Source organism: Cetorhinus maximus, chromosome 5 (assembly GCF_964194155.1).
Source record: "Cetorhinus maximus chromosome 5, sCetMax3.hap1.1, whole genome shotgun sequence".
In the NCBI taxonomy this organism is placed as follows: domain Eukaryota; kingdom Metazoa; phylum Chordata; class Chondrichthyes; order Lamniformes; family Cetorhinidae; genus Cetorhinus; species Cetorhinus maximus.
Window position 1 is genome coordinate 43,157,657 of NC_135883.1, and position 26,556 is coordinate 43,184,212.

The following is a 26,556-nucleotide window of genomic DNA, read 5'->3' on the forward strand; positions in this document are numbered from 1 at the left end:
ATAGCATACAAGGCTACAGGCCAAGTGCTGGGAAATGGGAATAGGGCTTGATGACCGGCGTGGACATGATGGGCCGAAGGGCCTCTTTCTGTGCTGTAAAACTCTATGACTCTATGACACCTAGATCCCTCTGTACTGTAGAGTTCTACAATCACTCTCCATTTAGATAATATGCTGCATTTTTTTTATAGTAATAGGTTTTTAAAATTCATTTACAGGATGCGGGCTTTGCTGGCTGGGCTAGCATTTATTGCCAATCCCTAGTTGCCCTTGAGAAGGCGGTGGTTAGCTGCATTCTTGAACTGCTGCAGTCCATGTGGTGTAGATACACCCACAGTTAAGGAGGGAGTTCCAGGATTTTGACCCAGTGACAGTGAAGGAACGGCGATATATTTACAAGTCAGGATGGTGAGTGACGTGGAGGGGAACTTCCAGGTGGTGGTGTTCCCATCTATCTGCTGCCCTTGTAGACAGGAAAGTAGAGTTGAGGCCACAATCAGGCCAGTCATGATCTTATCAAATGGTGGAACAGGTTCGAGGGGCCGAATAAACTACTCTTGTCCCTAATTTGTATGTCAGCAGGTGTGTATGTTCAAGAAGACAGCTCACCAGCTTCTCAAGTGCAAATGCTGACATAGCCAGCGACGCTCACATCGCATGAAAGAATCGAAAATAACTTATACTGATAGCAACTTCTTATTGAAAGATATTTTAGAACCGAATTGAAATTCACGAAATGCCATTGCTTGTGCATTTCAAGATTATTCATCCAGTAACATAACCCTGCATTACCATGCTCATATATGCTCTGCAATCTATCTGGGCAGTAACAGCCAGAAGGAAAAATCAATTCGTACCAGTACTTTTATTTACCAGTTTTTACTGGTGCTCCATTTTAAGGTACACAAGAACAGTTCGGACCAGTATTCTTATTTCCCAGTTTTTATTGTTTTTTTTCCTTCTGGGAGGAGACTTATTGATGAAAACATATAGGCGCTGAGTGGGCACCTTGTTCTGAGGTGCATAAATTAAAAATGTGCATCCTAGAATCATAGGCCTGGATCTTCCAATGGCAACAGCGATGAACGCTGAGATGTTGCTGCTGTTGCGCATTGGGACCCCGAGAATGTCCCAAACCATGCACAGGTGTGGTATTTATCCAGGACGTTTAAACTTCCGATGAGCAAAATTACACAGCCCTGGTCCCTCCAAGAATGTCTCCAACACAGACCTTACTGTCCAAGACTTGGGCTTGATGCCCTATAATTACACAAATATTTATACCTTCCCTCTCCTGCTGTTAATCTCAGGGCAGTGGTTAACATTGGGAACTATACTGGGAAGGCCTAAAAACAACTGTCCTCCAACATTCCTAACAATGCTCATTCCCCAAACTCCCTACTGACAATGCTCACACCCTTGCAGCACCCCAACCCCCTCCCGATAATGCTCCTCCCCCACCTGCCACCACAAACCCATAACAGCAATTACAAGCCTTAAGCATTAGATTTTTGTTTGTTAAAAAAGCTTTAAGAACGTTAAAAAACTCACCATAACACTGCAAGCATGCTGACCTTAAGGGGAGTTTCTTGAGATGGTGACATAAGGAAGGGGCACAGCCTTTCTGCTCCTTCTCCTGCCTAGCCCTGCTCGTGGATCCCTGTGACAATGCCTCGCTCCTTGACCTGAGACAGGATGTCCCTGCTGGAAGGGTGAGAGGCCATACTTGTAAACACGGCCAGCGAAGACTGCCATGGCATTGCCACTGACCAGAAGATCTGGGTCATAGAGTCATACAGCACAGAGACAGGCCACTCGGCCCATCATTGCTGTGCTGGCACTTTGAAAGAGCTACCCAACTAGTCCCAATTCTGCTGCTTTTTCCCCATTACCCCCCCACCCCACCCGCCCCAACATATCTTCCCCTCAAGTATTAACCAATTCCTTTGGAAAGTTATTGAATCGGTTTCCACTTTCCTTTCCAGGTGACATGTTCAAGATCACAAAAGCTTTGAAATAGCTTCTTTTCATTTTGCTATGGACCAAGATCTAAACTAAAAATGGAAATCCTAATTGATTAAAGGGTAAATCTAAAAGTTTCTGGGGAATCTATGACATGACATCTCTATTACCATTGAAGTAACAAATCTAATAAATCTAATGCTTCCCAGCCAACATGAGTCATAAATCAGCTATCCATGCTGAGCAGAGATAATCTATTAATGCAGCTGGCAGATATTTTACCACTGGCCAACAATTCCTCATCCACCAAACCCAGCTGAACTTTTTCATTTGCCATGAAATCGCAACAAATTAAGTTCTGTAAAACGTGCCCATAAAAATCAATAACAGTTTTGATAGTTTGAACTTTAAAAGCTTACGAAAAACAGATTTATTGAATTGTTTTTAATGCCTTGTTAGGGCGCCAGTCAACCCTGCAAAGTCCTCCCCATTAATATTTAGGGACTTTTGCCAAAATTGGGATAACTGTTCCAGAGATTAGTCAAGCAGCAGCCTGACACAGTCATACTCACTGAATCGTACCTACAACCAACATCCCAGACTCCTCCAGCACCATCCCTGAGTATGACCTGTCTCAACAGCAGGATGGATCCACCAGAGGTGGCAGTACCATCAAATACAGTCCAGTGGGAGTGGCCTTGGAAGTCCTCAACATTGACTCTGGACCTCATGAAGTCTCATGGCATCAACTCACACATAGGCAAGGAAATCTCCTGCTAATTACGACCTACCTCCCTCCTTCAGCTGAGGAATCAGTACTCCTCCATGCTGAGTGCCACTTGGAAGAAACGCTGAGGATAGCAAAGGTTACAGAATGCATTTTGGACTGGGGAATTCAATGTCCATTAGCAAGAGTGGCTTGGTAGCATCACTACTGGCCAAGCTGACTGAAAAGTCATATCTGACAGACTGAGCCTGTGGTAGGTGAGATGGTTGGGGGTGAGACGGTGGTGTAGTGGTAATGTCACTGGGTTATTAATCCAGAGGCCCAGGCTAATCCTCTTGGGACAGGGGTTCAATTTCCCACCATAGCAACTGGAGGAATTTAAATTAAATTTATAAATCTGGAGCAGAATTTTCCTGTTGGGCCCCGCACGCCGATGCGTAAAATGACGTGCGGTGATGTCGGGCAAGCATCCTAACGTCACCACACACCATCGCGATATTTCGTTGGGCGGGCACACAATTATATCCACTGCATGCCCACCATTAATTAACGGGCCACTTAAGGCACTTGAATCACTAATCGACGCCGATTTTTCGGCGCCTGTGCAATCTTTGGGTCAACACAAGGGTGCAATGGGCAGGCGGGTAGGAGACATTTGTATAAACCTCATCCACGGGCGGGATAAGAGGGCTCAATGGGGATGAGAATGTGCTCTGTCAAATATTAATTTTTCAAAGTTACTGATACTTGCCTGTGTGATCTGCAATACTTCAAAACATATACCAGCTGCTTGGTCTGGACTCGCAACCTTCAGGTCAGCACTTTGCATTGAGGAATCTTTTTTGGGCCTGCATGTTTCAGAAAGCCTTCCCTTAGCCTGGGAATGGGAGCTGAACACTCCACCGGAGGAAGGGAGGCCAGGAGGGGGAGGAGGCCAGGAGTCCACATTCAGCCTCCAGGGGAGCCACCTTTGGGAGGAGAGGCGCAGGCACAAGGGACGCAGGGCCAAGAGGTAATCCAAGGTGGAAGGGGCTGCAGAAGTCGCCACTATCCTGCTGCCAGGGCATACAGGCGGCGAAGCAGCTGTCTCAATATGTCTGAGGTGCAGTGCCGAAGGAGGCTCCGTCTCTCGAGGGAGACAGTCAACTATATCTGTCAGATGATTGGGCCTGAGATCTCAGTGAACTGTGTTGGTGGGCACCCCATGACATTGGCTCTAAAGATCATAGCTGCCCTCAACTGAAGGAGTCGGTGGGTGATATTTGTGCTGTCTCCCATTCAGCTGCCCACACTTGTGGTTACAGGTTACAGACCTGTTCAGGCGTGCATTGACCTTCATCCTCTACCTTTGGGACCAGGCAAGCCAGACACAGCGAGCCAGAGGCTTCGCGGCCATTGCTGGCTTCCCCTGCGTCCAGGGTGCAATCGACTGCACACATGTGGCTATCAAGGCGCCAGCAGGTGAGCCCGGTGCCTTCGTCAACAGGAAGGGCTTCCACTCCATGAACGTGCAGATAGAGTGTGACCGCAGGATGCTGATCCTACAAGTCTGTGCAAGGTACCCAGGCAGCTCCCACGATGCCTACATCCTTAGACACTCCCAGGTGCTGGGGCTCTTCAGTGCTCCAGCCTGGCTTGATGGATGGCTGCTGGGTGACAATGGCTCATGACGCCTCTCCACCATCCAAGAACAGAAGCTGAGCAGCGGTACAATAGGAGCCACACCTCCACAAGGGCTGTGGTGGAGAGAGCCACTGGTCTTCTCAAGATGTGCTTCCGATGCCTGGACTGCTAAGGGGGCACATTCCAGTACCCCCAGATCGTGGGCCGCTGATAGTGGTTGCATGCTGCGCTCTCCACAGTCTTGCGCTGGAAAGGGGGGATGCAGTGGACGATGAAGATGTAGATGCATTGGCTACAGATGCACATGATGAGTCCAGCAGTGATTCCGAGGATGAGCATGCACAAGGAAATGCTGAGGGGGTAGACGCTGACCCGGGCATACCTAGGGAGGCAGGGACACCCAGGAGGCTTTAATCTAACAAACCTTCAGCTAGCACACAACATATGGTCCTCCAGGACAAGCCTGGGCTGTATGCTCCATATTCAAGACCTAAGTGCAAAATCTGCCTGGTTAGGAACATTAACTAAGGTCCTTGTTAATAAAGTTGAATGTCCCACAAAGCACACATTACATTATTGGAAACCATCCACCTGCAGATCAAGAGAGGCAACCTCAGTCATGGTGACGTGTCTGAATTTATTTTTGCAACCAAAGAAACTTAATGAAACAAAATGAAAAAGGTGTTAAAAATCACATCAACTCATAAAAACCTCATTGCGGACCAACACAAAAGCACCAGTGGTAAACCCGTGGTGTGCCTAAGGTGCCTTATGTTTACGTTTTTAGGTGCTACGTCTTGGTGCTGACCCCTCGCTGGGAGTGGCATCTGAGACAGCATGCTGACTCTGCTGTCCTGTTGACTTCGATGACCTTGGCGGTTGTCCTCTGGCCCGTGGAGCCTGTGCTGGCCCCGCCTGGGAGGGGGCTGCCAGTTCCACAGCTGGCATCTCCCCAGTTGTCGCAGCCTCACCAGATGCAACGATCACTGGCAGAGGGGCGGAGGAGCTGCCACCCTCATCCGGAGCGCCCTGAGAGGAGCTCACAGAGTCGTCAGGCAGCTGCTGCGCTGACATGAGGTTGCTTCGGACCTCCCTGCTCACCGTGGATGGATGGGCACCGAGCTGGGAAACTTGGTGCCCAGACCATCTCCCACACTGGCACTGACCAGTCGAGGTCAATGCCAATGTGAGGGCTTGCTGGTCCGAGCATATCCCCAGGAAGCCCTGACGGGTGTCCTGGAGGAGCCTCTCCACGAGAGTCGCCACTTTCTCCATGGAGGATGCATGGCGCTTGGACATGAGGCTCATTGCTTCGGCGATAGTCTGTGTAGACTCCTCCACCACGGACACCAAGCCAAGCATAGCCTCATGTATCTCCACCAGATGCTCCCACACACCCGGCCTCATTTCCTGAGTTTGCTGCTTCGCGGACGACTCCAGAGGCAGATCATCAGGCACCGACTGAGCATCTGCCTGGTCCCCTGCAGTCTTCCAAGTGCTGGCGCCATGGGCACTATCTGACTCTGTCAGCTCCTCCAGCGACTTGAAGTGCCCTCACTGCTGTGCCCCAGGACACTAGCCAATGTTCTAATTCCCACCGACGTGCCAGTATCTGCGCTGGCGCCTGCCTGGCAGAGATGGTGTGACGCTGGTGAGACTTCAGGGCCCTCAGGTGTGAGAGGGGGGTCTCTGCTGCTCCTCCTCCCGGCCCTGCTCCACTGATGCTGAAAGGAAGAACAAGGACATTGGATCAGTTAACGTGGAGACAATGTCAATGTGCATCCCTGTCCCCCAGATCACTACGCGCTCACCCTTCCCATGGCTCAAGCCATGTTGCAAACTTCAATCACTGAACTTTCAGCACTGCCATGGCTGTTGGGAGAACAATGGTGACGTCACTGCTGGGCAAACAGACCTGCCTGTGGCATCCCAGCCTCACTGACACCGGTGGACCTGGGCGCATGGCGCTTCTCCAAATCTAGGCCTGCTGCTCGAAGCAGCTGAGAATCGCTAACTGTGCCGGCCCGCTGCCAGTCTTCACCCGCTCGACGGCATTATGTGCATTCTTTTCCTGAAAAGGAGTGAAGAGCATTGATTAGTGCTACTTGTACCTGGACTCTCTTCGTGGATGGCCCACCCTAACCAGAATGGGACATTGCTCCAGTGCCTCCTCACCCCGCTGCTGCCGAACACTCACACAAAGATGCCAGGCCTGTCCCCCACACCCCCTCCCCCACCCCCTTGGCCAAATGCTGCCTACATCACATTTGGCACCACATGGTCTCACCTTCCATAGGAAGGAGGCGTGAGCATGTGGAGTGCAGAGGGCAGCAGATGGGTTGGTGCCAACGCCATCTCGAAGCTCCCGTCCCAGCATGTCATCACCCTGTCTTCGACATGTCCTGGAGTTCCAGCACTGCGCCTAGGTGCAGCTCCTCCAGGTTGCCCCCAAAACCGTAATTTGGGTCTCAGTGTACCACATGCTGCGGGGGCAGAACCCATCTCTTCACTACCCTCTCAGGGTGACCTTGGCATGGGCAATATCTGCTGGCCCATCCAGCGAAGGACACATGCCGTCAATGATTCAATGCAGTCACTACACTCAGACCTGGGGGTGTGGGGGGGAACCAGGGGGGAAAGCCTACCTGCTGGGTTAAGTGACCAATGCCAACATGGTTCTCACCCTTCCTGAGCGCAACAGGTTGTTGAAGCGTTTGCAACACTGGATCCAGGTGCACTGCACCACGTCGCGGGAGCTCACCACCTCTGTCACCTCCTCCCAGGCACGTTTGGTCATGTTGGGGGGGGCCTACTCCTCCCTTCCTGGGGTACGAGGATCTCCCGCCGTGCTGCCACCTCCTCGAGGAGAGCAGCAAGGCAATCATTGCAAAAACAAGGGGTACAGTGCCCCCTTGCCCTATCCTCCTGTCTGGCCTGCTCACCAACAGCGCTGTGGGAAGCCCTTCCACTGGCCATGATTCACAGCCTTGGAAAGGCTGTAGCAGCTTTTTAAAACAGGCCGCCGGGTCGCCATTGGACCCGGCAGTCATTGCAGACCCCCCGCCGCCCGCCCACTCCCGCTGTCCTCGGGAGCCGCGATTCACGCTGGGCGGGCCTTAATTGGCCGACTTGCGTAAAATGGCGGTGCGGACCCGATCGTGGGCAGCGATCGGGTCCACACTCGCACAGGCCCGCTCCCACTCCGCACCATCCCCCCTCCACCTGCCAGCCAGAAAATTCAGCCCCTGGAGTTAAAAGCTAGCTTCAGTACTGGTGACCATGAAAAACTATAATTGATTGCTGTAAAAACCCATCTGGTTCATTGATAGCTTTGAAGGAATGTAATCTGCTGTCCTTAATGGGTCTGACCTAGATGTGATTCCAGACCCACAGCAATGTGGTTGGCTCTTTACTCTGAAATGGCCTGGCAAGTTACTCAGTTCAAGGGCAATTCAGGATGGGCAACAAATGCTGACCTTGCCAGCGATGCCCACATCCCATTAAAAGAATGAAGAAAAAGAAAGCTGTCGAGAGAACTGTAGAATAAGGGTTCGGCAGAGTAAGGGTTAATGTGGGACTGGAGAACTGTACCACCCACAGTAGTAATGTAGAGAGTCACCTGATAGTAGAGTGTCTGCAGAGTAGAGTCCTGAAGGAGCTGGCAGGGGAAAAGAATCCATGCATTGCAGCACTGTGCACATGCACATAGTTATGGGTTAACAATAGATGGTTTATGTTTAACCACACAAGCCTCCACACCGCTCTGGGAAACACTAAACAACCTTTAAAACAAGCACCAACATTGTCAATGGGTCAGAATGCCTCAACTCCCTCCATAATAGGATTGTGGGGGTTACCGACATCATGCAGACTGCAATGATTCAAGAAAGTGGCTCACCAGTCTTCAGCCAATTCGATTCACTCCACGGCTTTAAGGCACTGGATATTGCAAAGGCTATGAGCCCTGACAACATTCCTGCAATAGTACTGAAGACTGGTGCTCCAGAACTTGCCGCATCCCTAGCCAAGACGTTCCAGTACAGCTACAACACTGAAATCTACCCGGCTATGTGGAAAATTGCCCAGGTATTTCCTGTACACAAAAAACAGGACAAATCCAACCCGGCCAATTACCGCCCCATCAGTCTGCTCTCAATCATCAGTAAAGTAATGGAAGGGGTCATCAACAGTGCTATCAAGCAGCACTTGCTTAGCAATAACCTGCTCACTGATGCCCAGTTTGGGTTCCGCCAGGGCCACTCATCTCCTGGCCTCATTCTAGCCTTGGTTCAAACATGGACAAAAGAGCTGACCTCCAGAGGTGAGATGAGAGTGACTGCCCCTGACATCGAGGTGGCATTTGACAGACTGTGGCATCCAAGGAGCCCTAGCAAAACTAGAATCAGTGGGAATCGGAGGAAAACTCCCCACTGGTTGGAGTCATACCTAGCACAAAGGAAGATGGTTGTGGTGGTTGGCAGTCGATCGTCTCAGCTCCAGGACATCACTGCAGGAGTTCCTCAGGGCAGTGTCCCTGGCCCAACCATCTTCAGCTGCATCATCAATGACCTTCATTCCATCATAAGGTCAGAAGTGGGGATGTTCGCTGATGATTGTACAATGTTCAGCACCATTTATGACTCCTCAGATACTGAAGCAGTTCAGATCCAAATGCAGCAAGACCTGGGCAACATCCAGACTTGGGCTGAAAAGTGGCAAGCAACATTCGCACCACACAAGGGTCATGCTATGACCATCTCCAACAAGGGACAATCTAACCATTGCCCTTTGACATTCAGTGGCATTACCATTGCTGAATCCCCCACTATCAACATCCTGGAGGTTACCATTGACCAGAAACTGAACTTGACCAGTCATATAAATAGTGTGGCTACAAGAGCAGTTTAGAGGCTAGGAATCCTGCGACGCGTAACTCACCTCCTAACTCCCCAAATGCTGTCCACTATCTACAAGTCACAAGTCAGGTGTATGATGGAATACTCTCCACTTGTCTGGATGAGTGCAGCTCCAACAAGACTCAAGAAGCTTGACACCATCCATGACAAAGCAGCCCATTTGATTGGCACCCCATCCACAAACATTCACTCCCTCCATCATTGACGAAGTGGTAGCAGTGTGTACCATCTCCAAGATGCACTGCAGAAACTCATCAAGGTTCCTTAGACAGCACCTTCCAAACCCACAAACACTATCATCTAAAAGGACAAGGGCAGCAGATAGATGGGAACACCACCACCTGGAAGTTCCCACCAAGTCACTCACCGTCCTGACTTGGAGATATATCGCTGTTCCTTCACTGTCGCTGGGTTAAAATCCTGGAACTTCCTTCCTAACAACACTGTGGATGTACCTACACCACATGGACTGCAGCGATTCAAGAGGGCAGCTCACCACCACCTTCTCAAGGGCAATTAGGGATGGGCAATTAATGCTGGCCTAGCCAGCGATGCCCACATCCCATGAATGAATAAAAACAATTGAGATGATTTAATGATCACATCTTAAGGGGAAGTGGGACAAACATGTGAGGGAGAAAGGAAAATCAGAAGATCTTGATGGGGTTAGATGAAGGTTGGCGTGGGAGGAGGCTCATGTGGACCATGAACACTGGCATGGACCAGTTAGGCTGCTTCTGTGCTGTACTTTCTACATAATTCCATTTGAAGGTACTATTTAAATGGAAGTTATTGTTACATCCACACAACACTATTGTGCCTGCTATTAATTTATTGCCAATGATGACTTGCAAAATTCTTACAATTTTGCTGCTTCAAGCCAAGTCTTTATTTCTTGCTGTTCTGGGGCCAAGTTATTTTTGACAAAGTGCATGAGGAGGCACCTATGTGGCAAATGAGATGCCTCACACCCACAGAGCAATGTCACAGAAGATCACATCAAAAACTGACCCTGCTCCAACTCCTGATGGGATCATGTCAGTCACGTCTGCGGAGCTGAGTTTTCAGTTAATTAGCAGCCAATTTTTTGTCGAGATGTTTGGTTCTCATTTCTAAATCAGTTCATGGGACCCAGGGGTTAGGAGAAAGGTAAGGTGGTTGCTTCTTGGATGATCAATATTTTTGAGAAGTTAAAGTATGTTGCATGTTAAATGTGAAAACTATATGTAAAATAAGGGGTCGGAATTTGCTGGAATGACATGATGCTCTACCTACTCCATCCATCGACTGTTTCCTCTTCACGTCTGTTGTTTCCTGCTACTCAAAGACCAATCAGAGATCTTGTTCACAACACAGCCAATGGCGAATCACAGAGACCAACCACAAGACACAATAAAGAGCCAAGAACAGGCTCCATAGGAGGTAAGTGAACTACAAATAACACAACAGCACAGAAAGAGGCCAATCTACCCATCATGCCTGTTCTGTTCTTCTGAAATTGCCTCAAAATCAATTTTTTAAAGTTAATTTAAGTTTAGAAAGAGCACTAAAATGCTGTTATGAGGTCATTTCCAGTGTCTGTACAGCCCCTTTTCCATAGCGATGGTGCAAGAAGAGTCTAAAAAAAGACAACTGTAGGATTTTGAAGACAAGAATTTTCTATTGTTTGAGGTCAACCTACAGAAAATCCAGCAGCCTTTGGCATGCAGGGTCAGGTAACATAAAAAGAAGTGGCTTGGGAGCTGAGAGCCAGTTTCGTATTCTCAGATCACGTGATCGATGCTACTAGGAGTACAATGACCTGACCAGACCAGTGAAAGTAGTCAGTTTTTAAAAAAAAGTAATATTTAACCAAAAATTGTTTCCTTCGGTCACGGATTCTTTTTTTTTTAAATGAAATTTTTGGGCTGGTAAAGAAATTGTACTTTCAATTTAGTGCTTAGTGTGTCCAGGGACAGCCCAGTGCTCTAAAGCTGAGAAGTATTCATTTAGCTCAAGGCAGAACCCATTCTCTATTCACTCATAAAAGTCTGTTGCCTGGAGAAACAGCCTTTTCAATGTTACTGTTGATGAAGTTGATAGCTCCAAGGCCTGTATTTTATTCTTGGTGGGCGGCCTGTGACTGGTCAGGAAACGGGCCGCTGACTACAGACGTCTCCCGACTACATTTCATGCTGGCTGGCCAATTAAGGCCAGCCGTGGCACTGGTCGCTCCCTCCAAGGTGGGGCCTCCAGTGGGTCCTCCCTTGCCAGTGCCAGGTTCCACTGGCCGGAGGACGACCACCAAGGTCATCAATGCCAAGAAGACAGCAGAGCCAGCATGCTGTCTCCAATGCCGCTGCCAGTGAGGGGTGGGCGGGCGCAGGCGGCAGGGCGGGTGGGCGGGTGCAGCACCAAGATGCAGCACTTGCAAACTTAAGTTTAAGGCACCATGAGCACAAGGAGGACTGGCCACAGGTGACCTTCTGTTGTGTAATGTTTTGTTTATGTTTACTGGTCTAGGAATGAAGACCAGAGAAGGTGATGTTAATTTTTTTGGATTGTCAAAGTGAGATGAATTTTGTTTTTGTTGTAATAGCCTGAGTATGCTTCACCTTTTTATTTTTTTGGTGCAGGGTACACCAGTATGTAATGCTGGTCGCAAGTCGCCCTAAACTTTATCGCACAAGCACTGAGTGGACTTTGGTTTCAAATGAAAGGGTCATTTCAGGCATCCAGGATGGAGGTGGCAGCCTAGCAAAAGGAGCGTGAATCAAGGCATCCCTGCCTCGCTGAAGGATACAGAGGTCTGCCTCCACGCCCTCAGCATTCTCCTCACTGTGCTCCTCTTCTGACTCACTACTGGGTTCATCCTCTGTGGTCTGTGGAGCTACATCAAGATCCTCTTCCTCCAGTGGGTCCCCCCTTGCCAGTGCCAGATTGTGGAGAGCGCAGCATGCAACCACGATCAGTGCCACCCGCTCTGGCAGGTATTGTAGTGCTCCCCCTTAATGGTCCAGGCATCGGAAGCGCATCTTCAGGTCCACTCTATCACCGCCCTTGTGGAGGCATGACTCCTATTCTAACGCTGCTCTGCCTCTGTTCTTGGGTGGCGGAGAGGTGTCATAAGCCAGCTTTTCAACAGATAGCCCTTGTCACCCAGCAGCCATCCATCCAGTCGGGCTGGAGCACTGAATAGCCTCGGCACCTGGGAGTTTCTCAGGATATAAGCATCATGGGAGCTGCCAGGGTACCGTGCACAGCCTTGCAGAATCTATGTCGTGTGTCTCACATTATCTGAATGTTCATCAAGTGAAATTCCTTCCTGTTGACGAAGGCACCTTGATGGCCACATGTGTGGCGTCGATTGCACCCTGGATGTGGGGAAATCCAGCAATCGCTGCAAACCCTCTGGCTTGCTCAGCCTGGCTACCCTCGTCTGTACAGAAATGAATAAATGTCAGTACCCGCCTGAACAGAGCTTCTGTCACCAGCTTGACACAACTGTGGACAGCTGATTGGGACACTCCACAAAGATTTCCCACTGAACCCTGGGAAGGGCCGGAGGCATAGAAGTTGAGAGCCACTGTGACCTTCAGAGCCACTGGTTTGGGGTTTCCTCCTACATTTGGAGAATTGGAGGTGATCTCTGGCATAATCATCTGACAAATGGAGGTCATGGTCTCCCTGGAGAGGCGAAGCATCCTTCGGCATTGCGCCTTTGACATGTTGAGGTAGCTGCATCGCCGCCTGTATACACTGGCAGCAGAATAGTGGCATCTTCTGCGGTCCCTTCTGCCTTCGACTACCTGCTGGGCCTGCGCCCCTTGTGCCTGCGCCTCTCCTCCCACAGGTCCCTCCCACGGAAGCTGCATTGGGACACCTGGCCTCTTCTCCCTTCTGCCCCTCTCTTCCTCCTCAGAGGAGGTGCCTCCAGCGGAGACCACAATCCCCATTACCAGGGTAACAGAAGGCTGTCTGATACCTGGAAGGGTCCACACGGTCAAAATCCTTTGGGGGCCTTGGAGACACCAACAGGTTCAGAAAAGAAGCCTAGAAGTGCTAAGAATGAAGCTCAGAACAGAGATGAAGCTGTCAAATTCAAATAAGCAACCAGTAGCAAACCATCTTCTAAACTCTTCAATACTCACAATGGCCATCCCGCCCTTGCATGAGGTTTTGAAAAATGTGGGCTGCCTTCCTGCCCATTTTGCCTGTGCGACGAGCGTGAAATTGCATGGGCAACATAAAATTGGGTTCAGTTGGGTTTTGAATGGTCTTAAGTGGCCTCTTAATTGACGGTGGGCATGGACCCAACTCTCGCGCGCATTCGCCGACCTGAAGATTGCGCACGTGCGGGATGATGCCGGGACGCTCGCCAACGTCTTCTCACGTTATTTTATGCCCGATCGGGTCGGGTGCGCACCTGCCTGCGGGGCGTAAAATTCTGCCTCTTTGTTGAATAAAACCACTGCCATGCCTGCAAAGCCCTCCACCTTTAGAATCTGAATCTTTTGCACACCAACTCACCTCTTAAGACGACACTGAATCTGGTCCCCATATTACCAAAGAAGATATAAGAAGTGCTGGACACTAGAACTGAGACATTATAACTACCAAGAGAAAAGAGAAAGCTGAGTGGGTGACCTGTTGGAGGCTTTTAAAATTAAGAATGGATCGAATACAGTAGACATAAAAGAGATGTTTCCACTTGTGGGGAGATGAAACTAGAGGCCATAAATTTAAAATAGTCACAGACAAATCCAATAAGAAATTCAGGGGAAATTTCTTTATAGAGATTGGTTAGAATGCAGAACTTGCTACCACTTGGAGTGGTCAAGGTTAAAAGCGTAGTATAGATGTAATTAAATGTAAGCTGGGTAAGTACATGATGGAGAAAGGAATAGACAGATATTCTGATAGGGCGAGATGAGGCTCGGGTGAAGCAGAAACACTGACAGGCCATTTGGGCTGAGCTGTGACGTGCATTCTGTGCATGCAGGGTTCCTAAAATAGTGTTTCTAATGATAATCTCTGGGAAGGATGGCAGGTGATTAGGTGTAGGGAGGTCACTTCAGTCTCTGGCCAAGGTAGCTCAAGCACCAAATGATATTCAAAGCCAGGGGAATGCCCAGTCAATAGGCCATTGCAATGTTGTCAACTTCTTAAGAGGTGGAAAGAGGTGGAGGTGTGGGGAGTGCTCCTTAAGTGAATTGCCTTCACAACAACAACTTGTATTTATATAGCATATTTAACATAATGCAACTTCCCAAAGCACTTCATAAAAGTGTTATGAAACAAAATTTGTCACTGAGACACATAAGGAGACATTCAAATAGTTGACCAAAAGCTTGCTCAAAGAGAAGTGTCTAAAAGGAGAAGAGAGAGGTAGAGAAGCAGAGAGGTGTAGGGAGGGAATTCCAGAGTTTAGGGCCCTAACAGCTGAAAGCTTGGCCACCAATGGTGCATCAAAGAAAAATTGGGGATGCTAAAGAGGCTAGAATTGGAAGAGCGCAGTTATCTCAGAGGATTGTGGGGCTGGAGGAAATTACACAGATAGAGAGGGGCAAGGCCATGGAGGGATTTGAAAAATCGGATGGGAACTGTAACTTTAGACTCTAAAATGACTCTGGATGGTAAAACTGGTAAGAAAGGATTGTCAAAATGAGGGAAATTTTTAAAAAAAATTCTCCATAGCTTGAATGGTCCCTTTGTGGGCTAAGAATCCAGTGAGGATGATAAATCACATCAATACCAGGCCACCAACGACAGTGGTGCAGATTTTGCACTGAGCAGTGAAGGAACAGCATTCACTGTTCATCATTTTAACAGCCGCCTGCAGCCTGTTTGTGGGCTTTTGAGCAGCAACTTACAGTCCCTGGACACCCATTTCAGCATGCCTCCCCCTACATGCGATCTATGACATGTGTGAGCAGAGCAAACAACAATGAGGTGCAATTAATCAGACTGAAGAATCATCGCTGGGACATGCAAATTCTAAACCATGAAGTATAAATTAGAATCATTAACTCATTGTAAAATCATATACATAAAGTAAAGCAGAGTGAGGCAATAAGAGGTAGGATTAAGAGAGCTAAGACAGAAGGATATTAAATGTAAAAAATGTTTTTTGTTTAAATCTCCAACAATAATTAAATTCTGAAGGAATGAGACTGCACACTTGTAAAAAAAAATAAGTTTTTAGAGCCAAAGAGGTTGGCAACAATTAAGATTTATCACAGCATAAAAAAGTCTCTTACACTTGAATGTACCAGCCTATTTTTCTGCAACATTTAGTTGGTGTCTTGTGAGCTGCCGGTATAGAGAAGCTTGTAGAGGGGCACAGCAACTTGGACAGCAACTTCCTGATTTCCATGCTTAACTACACACATGTGGACTCTAGGAGTTGCTTCTAATTCACTCCATAATAATGGTGCGCACTGATGGTATCAGTGTTATAAGTAACACAAAATCTTTCGCAAAATATTTCAGTCCAAGCAAAACCGGACACAAATGCAGGAAATTCACAATGACCATTGCTTTCAAGTGGTAGGCAAGGTGAGGAAAATGAATGTTTGCCATTTTAGGATATTGGCGGAGTGGCACAGATGTCCCAGCTAATTATGGCACAAGGCACACTCACTCACTCTAATATTTCCTGGAACATTTATGTTTCAATAGCACTGTGCACTGTTAATGCATCTTTAATGTGCCACAAGTTTCCAGTCAATAAAACAAGAAGGGAAAGAATGGTATTAAGCCAGAAGGAGTACAAAGAGAGAAGCCAGGCTGAGTGGAGGTCCATTGTTTGAAATTTATGTTTTGTGATTTTTTTTTAAACAATACAGCAGTAAGTTTTTGCTACCCCTGTCATACAACTACTGTTTGTTTCAACACCAACCATGCATATTGCAGCAGTCACTACACTTCCAAAGTACTTTGCTGGCTGTAAAGCACTTTGGATGTCCTGAGGTCCTGAAAGTGTTTCTTTCTTCTTTCATGACTCTACCTTAGGCCAAAGGGAATTAGTCAGCACTAAAAGTCTTTAAAATATGTTGCAACAAATAAAGTTACAGAAACCAGTAACTGTGAAAATTACAAGCTTAAAGGTACACATTCATCAAGATTTACATGCACTGCAATTGGTTTTAATTCCCAATTTACCCTGAAACGAAATGTTTCCAGCGGGAGGCAGCCCATGATAAATGCGCATTTTCTGATTCACTATTGCTGAGCTAGTTAGTACTCCTTTTACCATACTCAAACTTTCTCTCCTTTGTCGCTTTATATATTTTCTGACTTCTTGTTGTCCATAATGTTATGTGCTTCGCAGTAACATGAGGAACCGAAGGAGGCAATCAGCCCATCAGGCCAGCTCCACCATTCAAGTAGATGATGCTGATCTCCACCTCAAATTCTTTCTTCATCTTTGTTCCTTATTCTTTGACATCCTTATAATAATGAATAATTCTATCCACCTCAGTCTTGAAAACTCCGAGTGTCCCTGAACCTACAAACTTTTGGAAAGAGAGTTATTTTTACTACTGTTTGAGTGAGGAAGTGCTTATTGATTTTCCTCTTAAATGACCTAGCTTTAATTTTAAGACTGTGTCCCCTTGTTCTTAACTTCACCATCAGAGGCGATAGGTGTTCTGTAAATATCCTATTGAATGAACCCTTTTAACATTTAACAATCAAATTGCCCTCAATCTTCTATACTCAAGGTAATACCTCAATATTGAGTAATGGAACACATTCCCACTCCTTGTAGCTCAGCCACCTATGTTTTGCACCTCTCTCTGCTGTGTTTACTATAATGATATAAAGACATCAATTGCTCATAAGGGATTGTGCGAACACTTTGTGAGTTACTTTATTAAGAACAGGCACATGTGAACATATACACATGGAGAGAAAGCTTGAGGACATCAGAGCTGCAGGGCTGTGTGTGCTGTGTTCTGCTCCAGGCTGAAGTGAAACTGAGGCTGGATCACATGACATACTTCCTTGAAAGTGATAGCATGCTGCTATCCTTTAAAGGCATGTTACAAGCACTCTCCAGTGAGATTTTGAGAGAACAGGATGCTTTGCAATATCTTCCCTTATCTGATGAGTGGTGAGCACTCTCAGGTCACCTTCACGAAGAGAGAAAGAACTTGCATTTCTCTAGCGCCTATCTCAACCTCAGGAACCATCAAAGTGCTTTACAGCCAGTGAAGTACTTTTGAAGTGCAGTCACTGTTGTGGGGGAAATGCGGCAGCCAATTTGAACACGGCAAGCTCCACCAAACAACAAGGCGCTCAATAGACAGATAATTTGTTTTAGTGGTGTTCATGGTCTTCCAATAGGCAGCAGTATTTGAGTACAATCACAATCAAATCTAACTGACTAAACCTGTTTACTGGGCCACAAGGGACAGATAAGCATACTTTACTGCCATAATGATCATTGTCACCCATTTCCCCAAAATGCGCTCAAAAATAATAATCAGGAGCTGTTCACACTCAATTTCTTCCTGTGAGCTGGAGGTTCCTGACTAGGGAATCAGCCCTGAAATATCAGCTCTCAGTCACAGCTTGTATTCATTCACATCTTCTTGTTCTGCACTCCTGGTTTAGATTCTGTGCTTGTTGTCATGGTTATGAATAGAGTGATTTATGCTTTGATTTTTTTTTTGGATTTTCTTCTTAAGAATAGACATGTTTAGCCGTTCGAGCTTCAGGTATCCTTTAGTCCCCACACCGTCATATCAAGACAATAGGATTTACTTTCATCCATAGTAAAAGTGTGTTGCAGTGAAGGTTAAGGACTAATTAAGGTAGCTTGAGAAAGAAAAGCCTAATTGTCACAATATCTTTAGAACTCAGGGCTGCAAACCGCTGTTGGTCTCAAAGCTTGCAGCAAAAAAAAACAAGCAAAATAAATAATTTTGTAGCCTCTATCCAAGTAAAACTTACTATTTCCCCCATCAGAAGGTGATCTGTTAACTGGATAGTTTTTAAAAATAAATAAATAAATTCATGGGATAAGGATGTTGCTGGCAGGGCCAACATTTATTGCCCATTCCTGGTTGCCCTCAAGAAGATGGGGCAGGATTTTACATTCCTCCACTGGTGCATTTGTGGTTGGGGAAGGTGGCTGTAAAAATCTTCAGAAGGCCTTCCCACTACACTCTTGCTCGCCCCGACCTCCCTGCACTTTGCGGTGGGACAGGTGAGGCCTAGGCCTGCCCTCCCACCCTTGCCATAATTAAGGCCCTTAAGTGGCCAATTAATGACCACTTAAGTGCTGTTTCCCACCCAGCTTCAATTTTCAGGCTGTGGGGAGGAATTCAGAGGCAGGGGGGGTGACCTGAAAAGTGATCTTGCTCAGGGCTGTGCGGGAAGGTGGACTGGGGGTGTTGCACCCCTTTTAACATTGTGCATCTCCCCCCCCACCCTCCCAAAAGGACTGGCCACTGCAGATGCTTCCACCCCACCCAGCTTCTCAACCAACACCCCTACCCCATTCTCTGCTCCCCATGCTGAGACCCCAAAATTTAGCTGGGCTCCCAGGACTTAGACTATTGCAGTGCCAGTCCAGTCCACTGCAGCTTCTGGCACTGCTGGGAATAGAGAGCTGCCAGCCAATAGCTCAGGTGCCACCATTTTTTAAAATTCACACATGGGATGTGAGCATCACTGGCTAGGCCAGCATTTATTGCCCTTGTTCAGAGGGCATTTAAGAGTCAATCACATTGCTGTGGGTCTGGAGTCACATGTAGGCCAGCAGATTTCCTTCCCTAAAGGACATTAGTGAACCAGATGTGTTTTTATGACATAAAAACAAAAAACTACTGCGGATGCTGCCAGACCTGCTGAGTTTTTCCAGGTAATTCTGTTTGAGTTTTTATGACAATCAGGAATGGTTTCATGGTCATCATCAGACTTTTAATTCCAGATTTTTTTTTTAACTATCTGCCACAGTGGGATACAAACCCAGGTCCCAGAACATTATCTTGAGTCTCTGGAATACTAATCCATAACAATACCACTGTGCCAACATTTCCCACATTGTGTTCTTCTGTCCATCTGTAATCTTTCATCACTTTGTTGTGGGATTCTTGCTACTTCTAATCCATTAATGGATCTACATCAATTTGATAAATTTTTGATCTCTTCCCAACAAAATATTTAGCCCCGGTTTTTGTACCAAGTGAGGAGCACTGAGTTGCAGTGAAATGCTCATTCTTCCTAAAATTGAAAAAGGGCCAAGGTCCACAATGTAGAGTGCCACCATGGATGAAAAGTATAGGGGAGAAGGCAAGTTATGCCAATGGGTAATGATTACATGATACCAGGCTTAGATATCTGTGGGTAACATTCTTGCCGCTGAATCAGAAGGCTGTGGGTGCAAGTTTCATTCTAAAGAATTTAGTACATAATCCAGGCTCACACTTAAGTGTCAGTACTGTGGGACCGCTGCACCTTTGAAGGTGCTGTCTTTTGGATGAGATGTTAAACCAAAGCCTTGTTTTCCCTCTCAATTAGATTGTATCTGCTGAAGTTTAGAAAAGTAAGAGGCGACTTGATTGAAACATATAAGTTTCTGATGGATCTTGACAGTGTGGATGTGGAGAGGATGTTTCCTCTTGTGGGAGAATCTAGAACTGGGTGTCACTGTTTAGAAATAAGGGGCTGCCCATTTAAGACAGAGATGAGGAGAAATTTTTTTCTCTCAAAGGATCAGGAATCTTTGGAACTCTCTTCCTCAAAAGGCGGTGGAAGCAGTCTTTGAATATTTTTAAGGCAGAGCTAGTTGATTCTCAATAAGCAAGGGAGTGAAAGGTTATCGGGGGGTAGATGGGAATGTGGAGTTGAGGTTACAATCAGATAAGCCATGATCTTATTGAATGGCGGAGCAGGCTCGGAGGGGGCCAAGTGGCCTACTCCTGCTCCTAGTCTGTATGTTCATTTGATGTGAAAGATGCCATGGCACTTGAAGAAGACCAGGAGAGTTCTTCCCATTATCCTGGCCAGTATTCATTCCTCAACCAACATCACTGAAACAAATTATCTGGCCACCATCTAATTGGTGTTTGTGGGAGGTTGCTATTCTCAAATCGACTGCCGTGCTTCCTACAACGGTGACTACATTTCAAAAGTGCTTCATTGGCTGTAAAGCGCCTGGGATGTCCTGAGGTTGTGAAAGGCACTAAATAAATGCAAGCTCTTTGTAGCTTGTACAGATGAATTAAGGGAGAGTTTGGTTCTTAAAGAGGGGTCTCAGTAATTTTCTTTGTTTTTCCACTGGTGATATACAATATTAAAACAAACTAACCCACAGTAGAGCATAAGTACAATATACCAGGCGTTGGCAGTGTAGGGCTGCACAATGTATTGCCATACGTCAGCCAAAGACTTTCTCTTTTTCTGTGAGCCCCAGACCAGCTATTAGGGAGATTTCAATAAGTGCAAATGGAAGTGTTCTGCTTACGCCCAATTTCCTCAGCTCAGATCATTAGCATAACTTGAAGTGCAAATTTAGAGACAGATAATGGGCAGAATTTTCTGCCCGTTGGGCGGGTGGGCCTGACCCAATCTCCAGCAGGCGGGGAGCCAATCCCCACCGGAGAAGTGGGCCCCGCCGCCATTTTACGTGGGCGGGCCAATTAAGGCCCACCCAGCATGACGTCCGGCAGGAAGCGCTATGCGCTTCCTGTGCGGGTGGGGGGGGATTCCCCAAAAGCGAGAGTGCGCTTTCTCGCGCATGCGCACAAAAGAGAGCACATCTCCCTGAGGCTAAGTGCTGCCTCAGGGAGATCGCTTACACTCTGAAAAATGTTAAAAATAGAAAAAAGAAATTCCCTAACATGTGCCCCTCATGTGACAATGTCTCTAAATTTGCACTTCAAGTTATGCTAATGATCTGAGCTGAGGAAATTGGGCGTAAGCAGAACACTTCCATTTGCACTTATTGAAATCTCCCTAATGACAATGTCACATGAGATGGGACATGTTCATAATATACAAAATAACTTTATTAAATGTTTAAAACCCTGCATGAAACCTCATCCCGCCGCTGGATGAGGTTTCATGTTTTTTCTATTGCCTGCCGGGGCTCCTGGCCTGCCCGTTCAATCTTAAGGTTGGATGGGCAGGTCCTTTAATTGTTTTAATGATCCTGTCAATGGCCTCAATTGGCCATTGACAGGTCGGCGGGCGCACAGCTGATTTGGCTGTGCCCCTGCCTTCCTGAACATTTAAATGGGGTGGGGTGACGTCGGGGGCAACCCTCGACGTCATCCCACGTCATTTTACATGACGGCGAGCAGGCCCTGCCCCCTGCTCACCGAGGGCAAAATTCTGCACTAGTAGCAGGAGAGGAAAATAGTTTGCAACTTTAATTTAAAAGAATGGGGACAATTAAAGGGGACATTCTGAGGGTCTTAAAGGGCATTTTGACCATTAGGGTTCCTTGCTGCAGCTAATGGGGGAGGGAAGTAAGTGATGGGCAGAAATAAAGAGGAAGGCCATTTAAGATGTAGGCATGAGCCTTCAGGCAATCCAGCAAGTGAGCCTCTCTTGGATGGCTGTCAAAATGGAAGTGCTGCAATAAGAGATAGTTGTGATGAGAGATATCCTCTGTTAACTCAGCATATCACCCAGAATAGATTGGCACTGCCATTAACAGGCACAGCCAAGTTTTAAGCCACAGCCAAGCATCATTGTCAATGACAGTGTCAGCTCTTGCCGATGTGGAAGCTTGGTATAATCTGGCACTCTGAAGAGCCAGACCACAACAGGTCAGCTCCCTGCTGTCATTGCCAGGTAGATGTCCCAGAGTGTGTAGGCATGGTTGGTGCCAGCTTGGTAAGAGTGGTCAGTGAGGCAAACCAGCTCTTCGATTCCTCTGGAATGCCCTCTTTCCTGCAGTGCAACCAGATACTGTGATTTGGAAGGTCATGAGGAAACTTTGAACAGTTTGGTTAGTTGGTTATCCACGTATCTCAGATGGGTATCCATCATCGCTACTTTCTTAGGCAGGATGAACTTCCACCAGTACTAATTGTCTGCCTTGAGGGGAAGTTTCACTTCTGGCTCCAGATGTGGGCATGCAGATACCAACAGCTGAGCATCTAGCAGCTATCATGGTGCTCAATCACCAGGCATTCTGCTGCAGATGGTCATCTCCTTTAAAAAACCTCAGGATGTGGGCATTGGGTTTCTAATGGGAGCATGGCTGCCCTTTGGTAAACCCATTGAGTAGCAGCAGTAGGTGCAGGGAACAAAAAGATAATGTGTATTGTTTGGCTGTGTAGAACATTGGTCTCTGCAAGGAGGACACCCCCATGTATCTGCCACCACCTACCCAAACTCCATGAATATTAAAATAAACTTACTCAAAGCTGAACACTGATAAAGGTGTCACGCCTTTCCAGTCAGCAGAACATTCCCCAATTTCCGTGCCCATCCACCAGCTTGCGATTTAGCCAGGGGCATTGGGCAGAGGTGCTAAGTGTGGGCCAGTTGATTGTCCAAGGGGAGGGAGGAGAGAAGAGAGATTCATCCCCAGGCTGCTTTCACACAGTGGACTACTAAAGCATCTGGCAGCAGGGTCCTTGACTGACCAATGGGCTGAAGTCAATGTGCAGGAAGACTGAAGAGAAAGACAAAAGATAACTTCAAAAAGACCAAGCCTTGCTCTTAATAAAGGGAGTCATTATTGAATATTGACCTGGAAATAGAATTAATTGGGAAGTTTACTCACAAGCATTAGTAGTCCATTCTTCCGCTATTTGCCCAGAGATTTCAAACTGCCAGGTAAGAAACGATTATTTTTGAATTTCCATTCTGCTTAGGGACCAGGATAACACAAAACTAACTTATTTTGCTTCCCCTGTGCTTGTTATGGTAGAAAAACATCTTGAAGTTCAGCTTATTGCAAAAGGTTTCTTGAGCACGATAGATTTTTGCGAGCCAAGGGTATTATAGGATATGAAACCAAGGCAGACAAATAGAGTTAGAATATAGATTAGCCATGATCTCACTTAACACCAGAATAGACTCAAGTATCTGAATGGCTTGCTCCTGTTCCTATGTTTCTGTGTAGGGACTGCTTTCTCTAACTAAACAGAAGAAGTTGACCGTTCAGTAGATGTATCAAATTTAAGCAGCTCTGGAAGATTACACGTGTTTTTGCAAGGGGATAGTTATCACGGTCTGAATGTAAGCTCTGCTACCTTAAGTTGTCTGATTGAATTAAAATTAAATGAAATGCTAGCTTGTGACAGCTCAGCACTGATTAAAATTGAGTCTCAGCAATAGTTGACATTTATTTATTCATTGTCAGTACAATAAAAGTCAAGAGGAAAAGAATAATATTGCAAAAGCTAGACTTCATAGTGAACTGCCATTTGATTGATGGGTATTGTATTTATTGCTTTGTTACTGGCAGTCTAGTTGGACATATCTAATTCCCCTTGGATGGCACAGTGCGAATGGTTGGGATGGATGTGGCGGGGTGGTGGTGGGTGTTGATCCATACCTTGGACAATTTTTCTACCACCCTCAATGACCAGCAGTTGCATGATTAAGGCACTTGCCATTATATTAGTCAGGATCTTGGAAAATTCAAGCATTAATTTCTGTTTCTCAATGATTCCCAAATCCCTGTCATTTTAACATATATTAATTCTTGGGATTTGGGTCTCATTGGCAAAACTAGCATTTATTGCCTACTGCATCCCTAATTGCCCTTGAGAAGGTGGTGGTGAGCTGCCTTCTTGAACTGCTGCAGTCTATGTAGTGTCGGTACACCCAGAGTGCTGTTAGGTAGGGAGTTCCAGGATTTTGACCCAGCGACAGTGAAGGAACGGTGATATATTTCTGAGTCAGGATGGTGTGTGGCTTAGAGGGGAACTTAGAGGTGGTGTTCCCATGCATCTGATGCCCTTGTCATTCTAGCTGGAGGAAGTCTGAGGTTTGGGAAGTGCTGTCGAAGGAGGAGTCTTGGTGAGTTCCTACAGTGCATCTTGTAGATAGTACAGACTGCTGCCATTGTGTGTCAGTGTTGCAGGGATTGAATGTTTAAAATGGTGGACAGCCAATCAAGCGGGTTACTTTGTCCTAGGTGGTGTTCAGCTTCTTGAGTGTTGTGGGAGCTGCACTCATCTAGGCCAGTGGAAAGTATTCCATCATGCTCCTGACTTGTACATTGTAGATGGTGGAAGTCTGGAGGTGAGTTACTCACCATCATTGGGAAGTCTGAAGGTGAGTTACTCACCGCAGAATTCCCAGCTCCTGATCTGCCACATTATTTACATGGCTTGTCCAGTTGAGTTTCTGATAAATGGTAACCCAGGGTGTTGATGGCGAGGTGGGGTGCAAGATGGTAATGCCATTGCATGTCAAGGAGAGGTAGTGAGTTCTTGTTGGAAGTGACCATTGCCTAGCACTTGTGTGGTGCAATTGTTGAATTGTTGACCAGGTCTTGCTGCATGCAGGCATGGACTGCTTAATTACCTAAGGAATTGTGAACAGAAATTAACACTGCAATGATCACTGAACAGCTCCACTTCTGACCTTATATTTTTTTATTTATTCATTCATGGGATGTGGGCTTCACTGGCTAGACCAGCATTTATTACCCATCCCTAGTTGCCCTTGAGAAGGTGGTGGTGAGCTGCCTTCTTGAACCGCTGTAGTCCATGTGGTGTAGGTACGCCCACAGTGCTATTAGGAAGGGAGTTCCAGGATATTGACCCAGCGCCAGTGAAGGAATGACGATATATTTCCAAGTCAGGATGGTGAGTGGCTTGGAGGAAAACCTCCAGGAGGTGGTGTCCCCATCTATCTGCTGCCCTTGTCCTTCTAGATTGTAGTAGTCGTGGGTTTGGAAGCTGCGGTCTTAGGAGCATTGGTGAATTCCTGCAATGCATCTTGTATATGGTACACACTGCTGCCACTGTGCGTCGGTGGTGGAGGGAGTGAATGTTTGTGGATGTGGTGCCAATCAAGCAGGCTGCTTTGTCCTGGATGGTGTACAGCTTCTTGAGTGTTGTGGGAGCTGCATGCATCCAGACAAGTGGGGAGTATTCCATCACACTCCTGACTTGTGCCTTGTAGATGGTGGACAAGCTTTGGGGAGTCAGGAGGTGAGTAACTCATCGCAGGATTCCTAGCCTCTTACCAATGCCTGGCACTTGTATGGTGCGAATGTTACTTGCCACTTGTCAGCCCAACGTGTCCAGGGCTTGCTGCATTTGGACAAGTACTACTTCAGTATCTGAGGAATCGTGAATGGTGCTGAACATTGTGCAATCATCAGTGAACATCCCCACTTCTGACCTTATGATGGAAGGAAGGTCATTGATGAAGCAGTTGAAGATGGTTGGGCCTAGGACCCTGCCCTGAGGAACTCCTGCAGTGATGTCTTGGAGCTGAGATGACTGACCTCCAACAACCACAACCATCTTCCTTTGTGCTAGGGATGACTCAAACCTCCCTCTGATCTCCACTGACTCCAGTTTTTCTAGGTCTCCTTGATGCCACACTCGGTCAAATACGGCCTTGATGTGAAGGGCAGTCACTCTCACCTCACCTCGGGAGTTCAGTTCTTTTGTCCATGTTTGAACAAAGGCTGTAATGAGGTCAGGAGCTGAATGGCCCTGGCGGATCCCAAACTGGGCGTCAATGAGCAGGTAAGCAAGTACTGCTTGACAGCATTGTTGATGACCCCTTCCATTAGTTTACTGATGATCGGGAGTAGATTGATGGGGCAGTAATTGGCCGGGTTGGATTTGTCCTGCTTTTTGTGTACAGGACATGACTGGGCAATTTTCCACATAGCCGGGTAGATGCCAGTGTTGTAGCTGTACTGGAACAGCTTGGCTGGTGGCACCTAAACTGAGCATTGATTAACAAGATATTGATGAAAAAGTGCCACCGTTGGCAACACGTCCCATCATTTTGTGGAATAGGTTGATTAATAGTGGGATTAGGGTTAGTTTGGATTAGGTTTATCCCCTTTTTGTAGACAGGATATACCTTGGACGTTGTGCCTGTTGTTGGGTAGATGCCACCTCTCTGTGCTGGAACACCTTGACATGAGGCAATCAAAGCACATAGTCTGGACAAGTGCATTAATAAGCATGAGGTCCCTTATGTAAATATAAAACATGCTGAAACCTTTATTATAACAATCAGTAGTCTGGACAAAAGAAAATCTGAATTCATAGTTTTAACAACTGATTTGATCCTGCTTTTGATGTGCTAAATCATTCTAAGGATGAACATGTTTAGAGGTAACCACATCCATTTCTATAAATAAATTGCTTATTCCTTTACTGTGAAATATATTCACTTGAC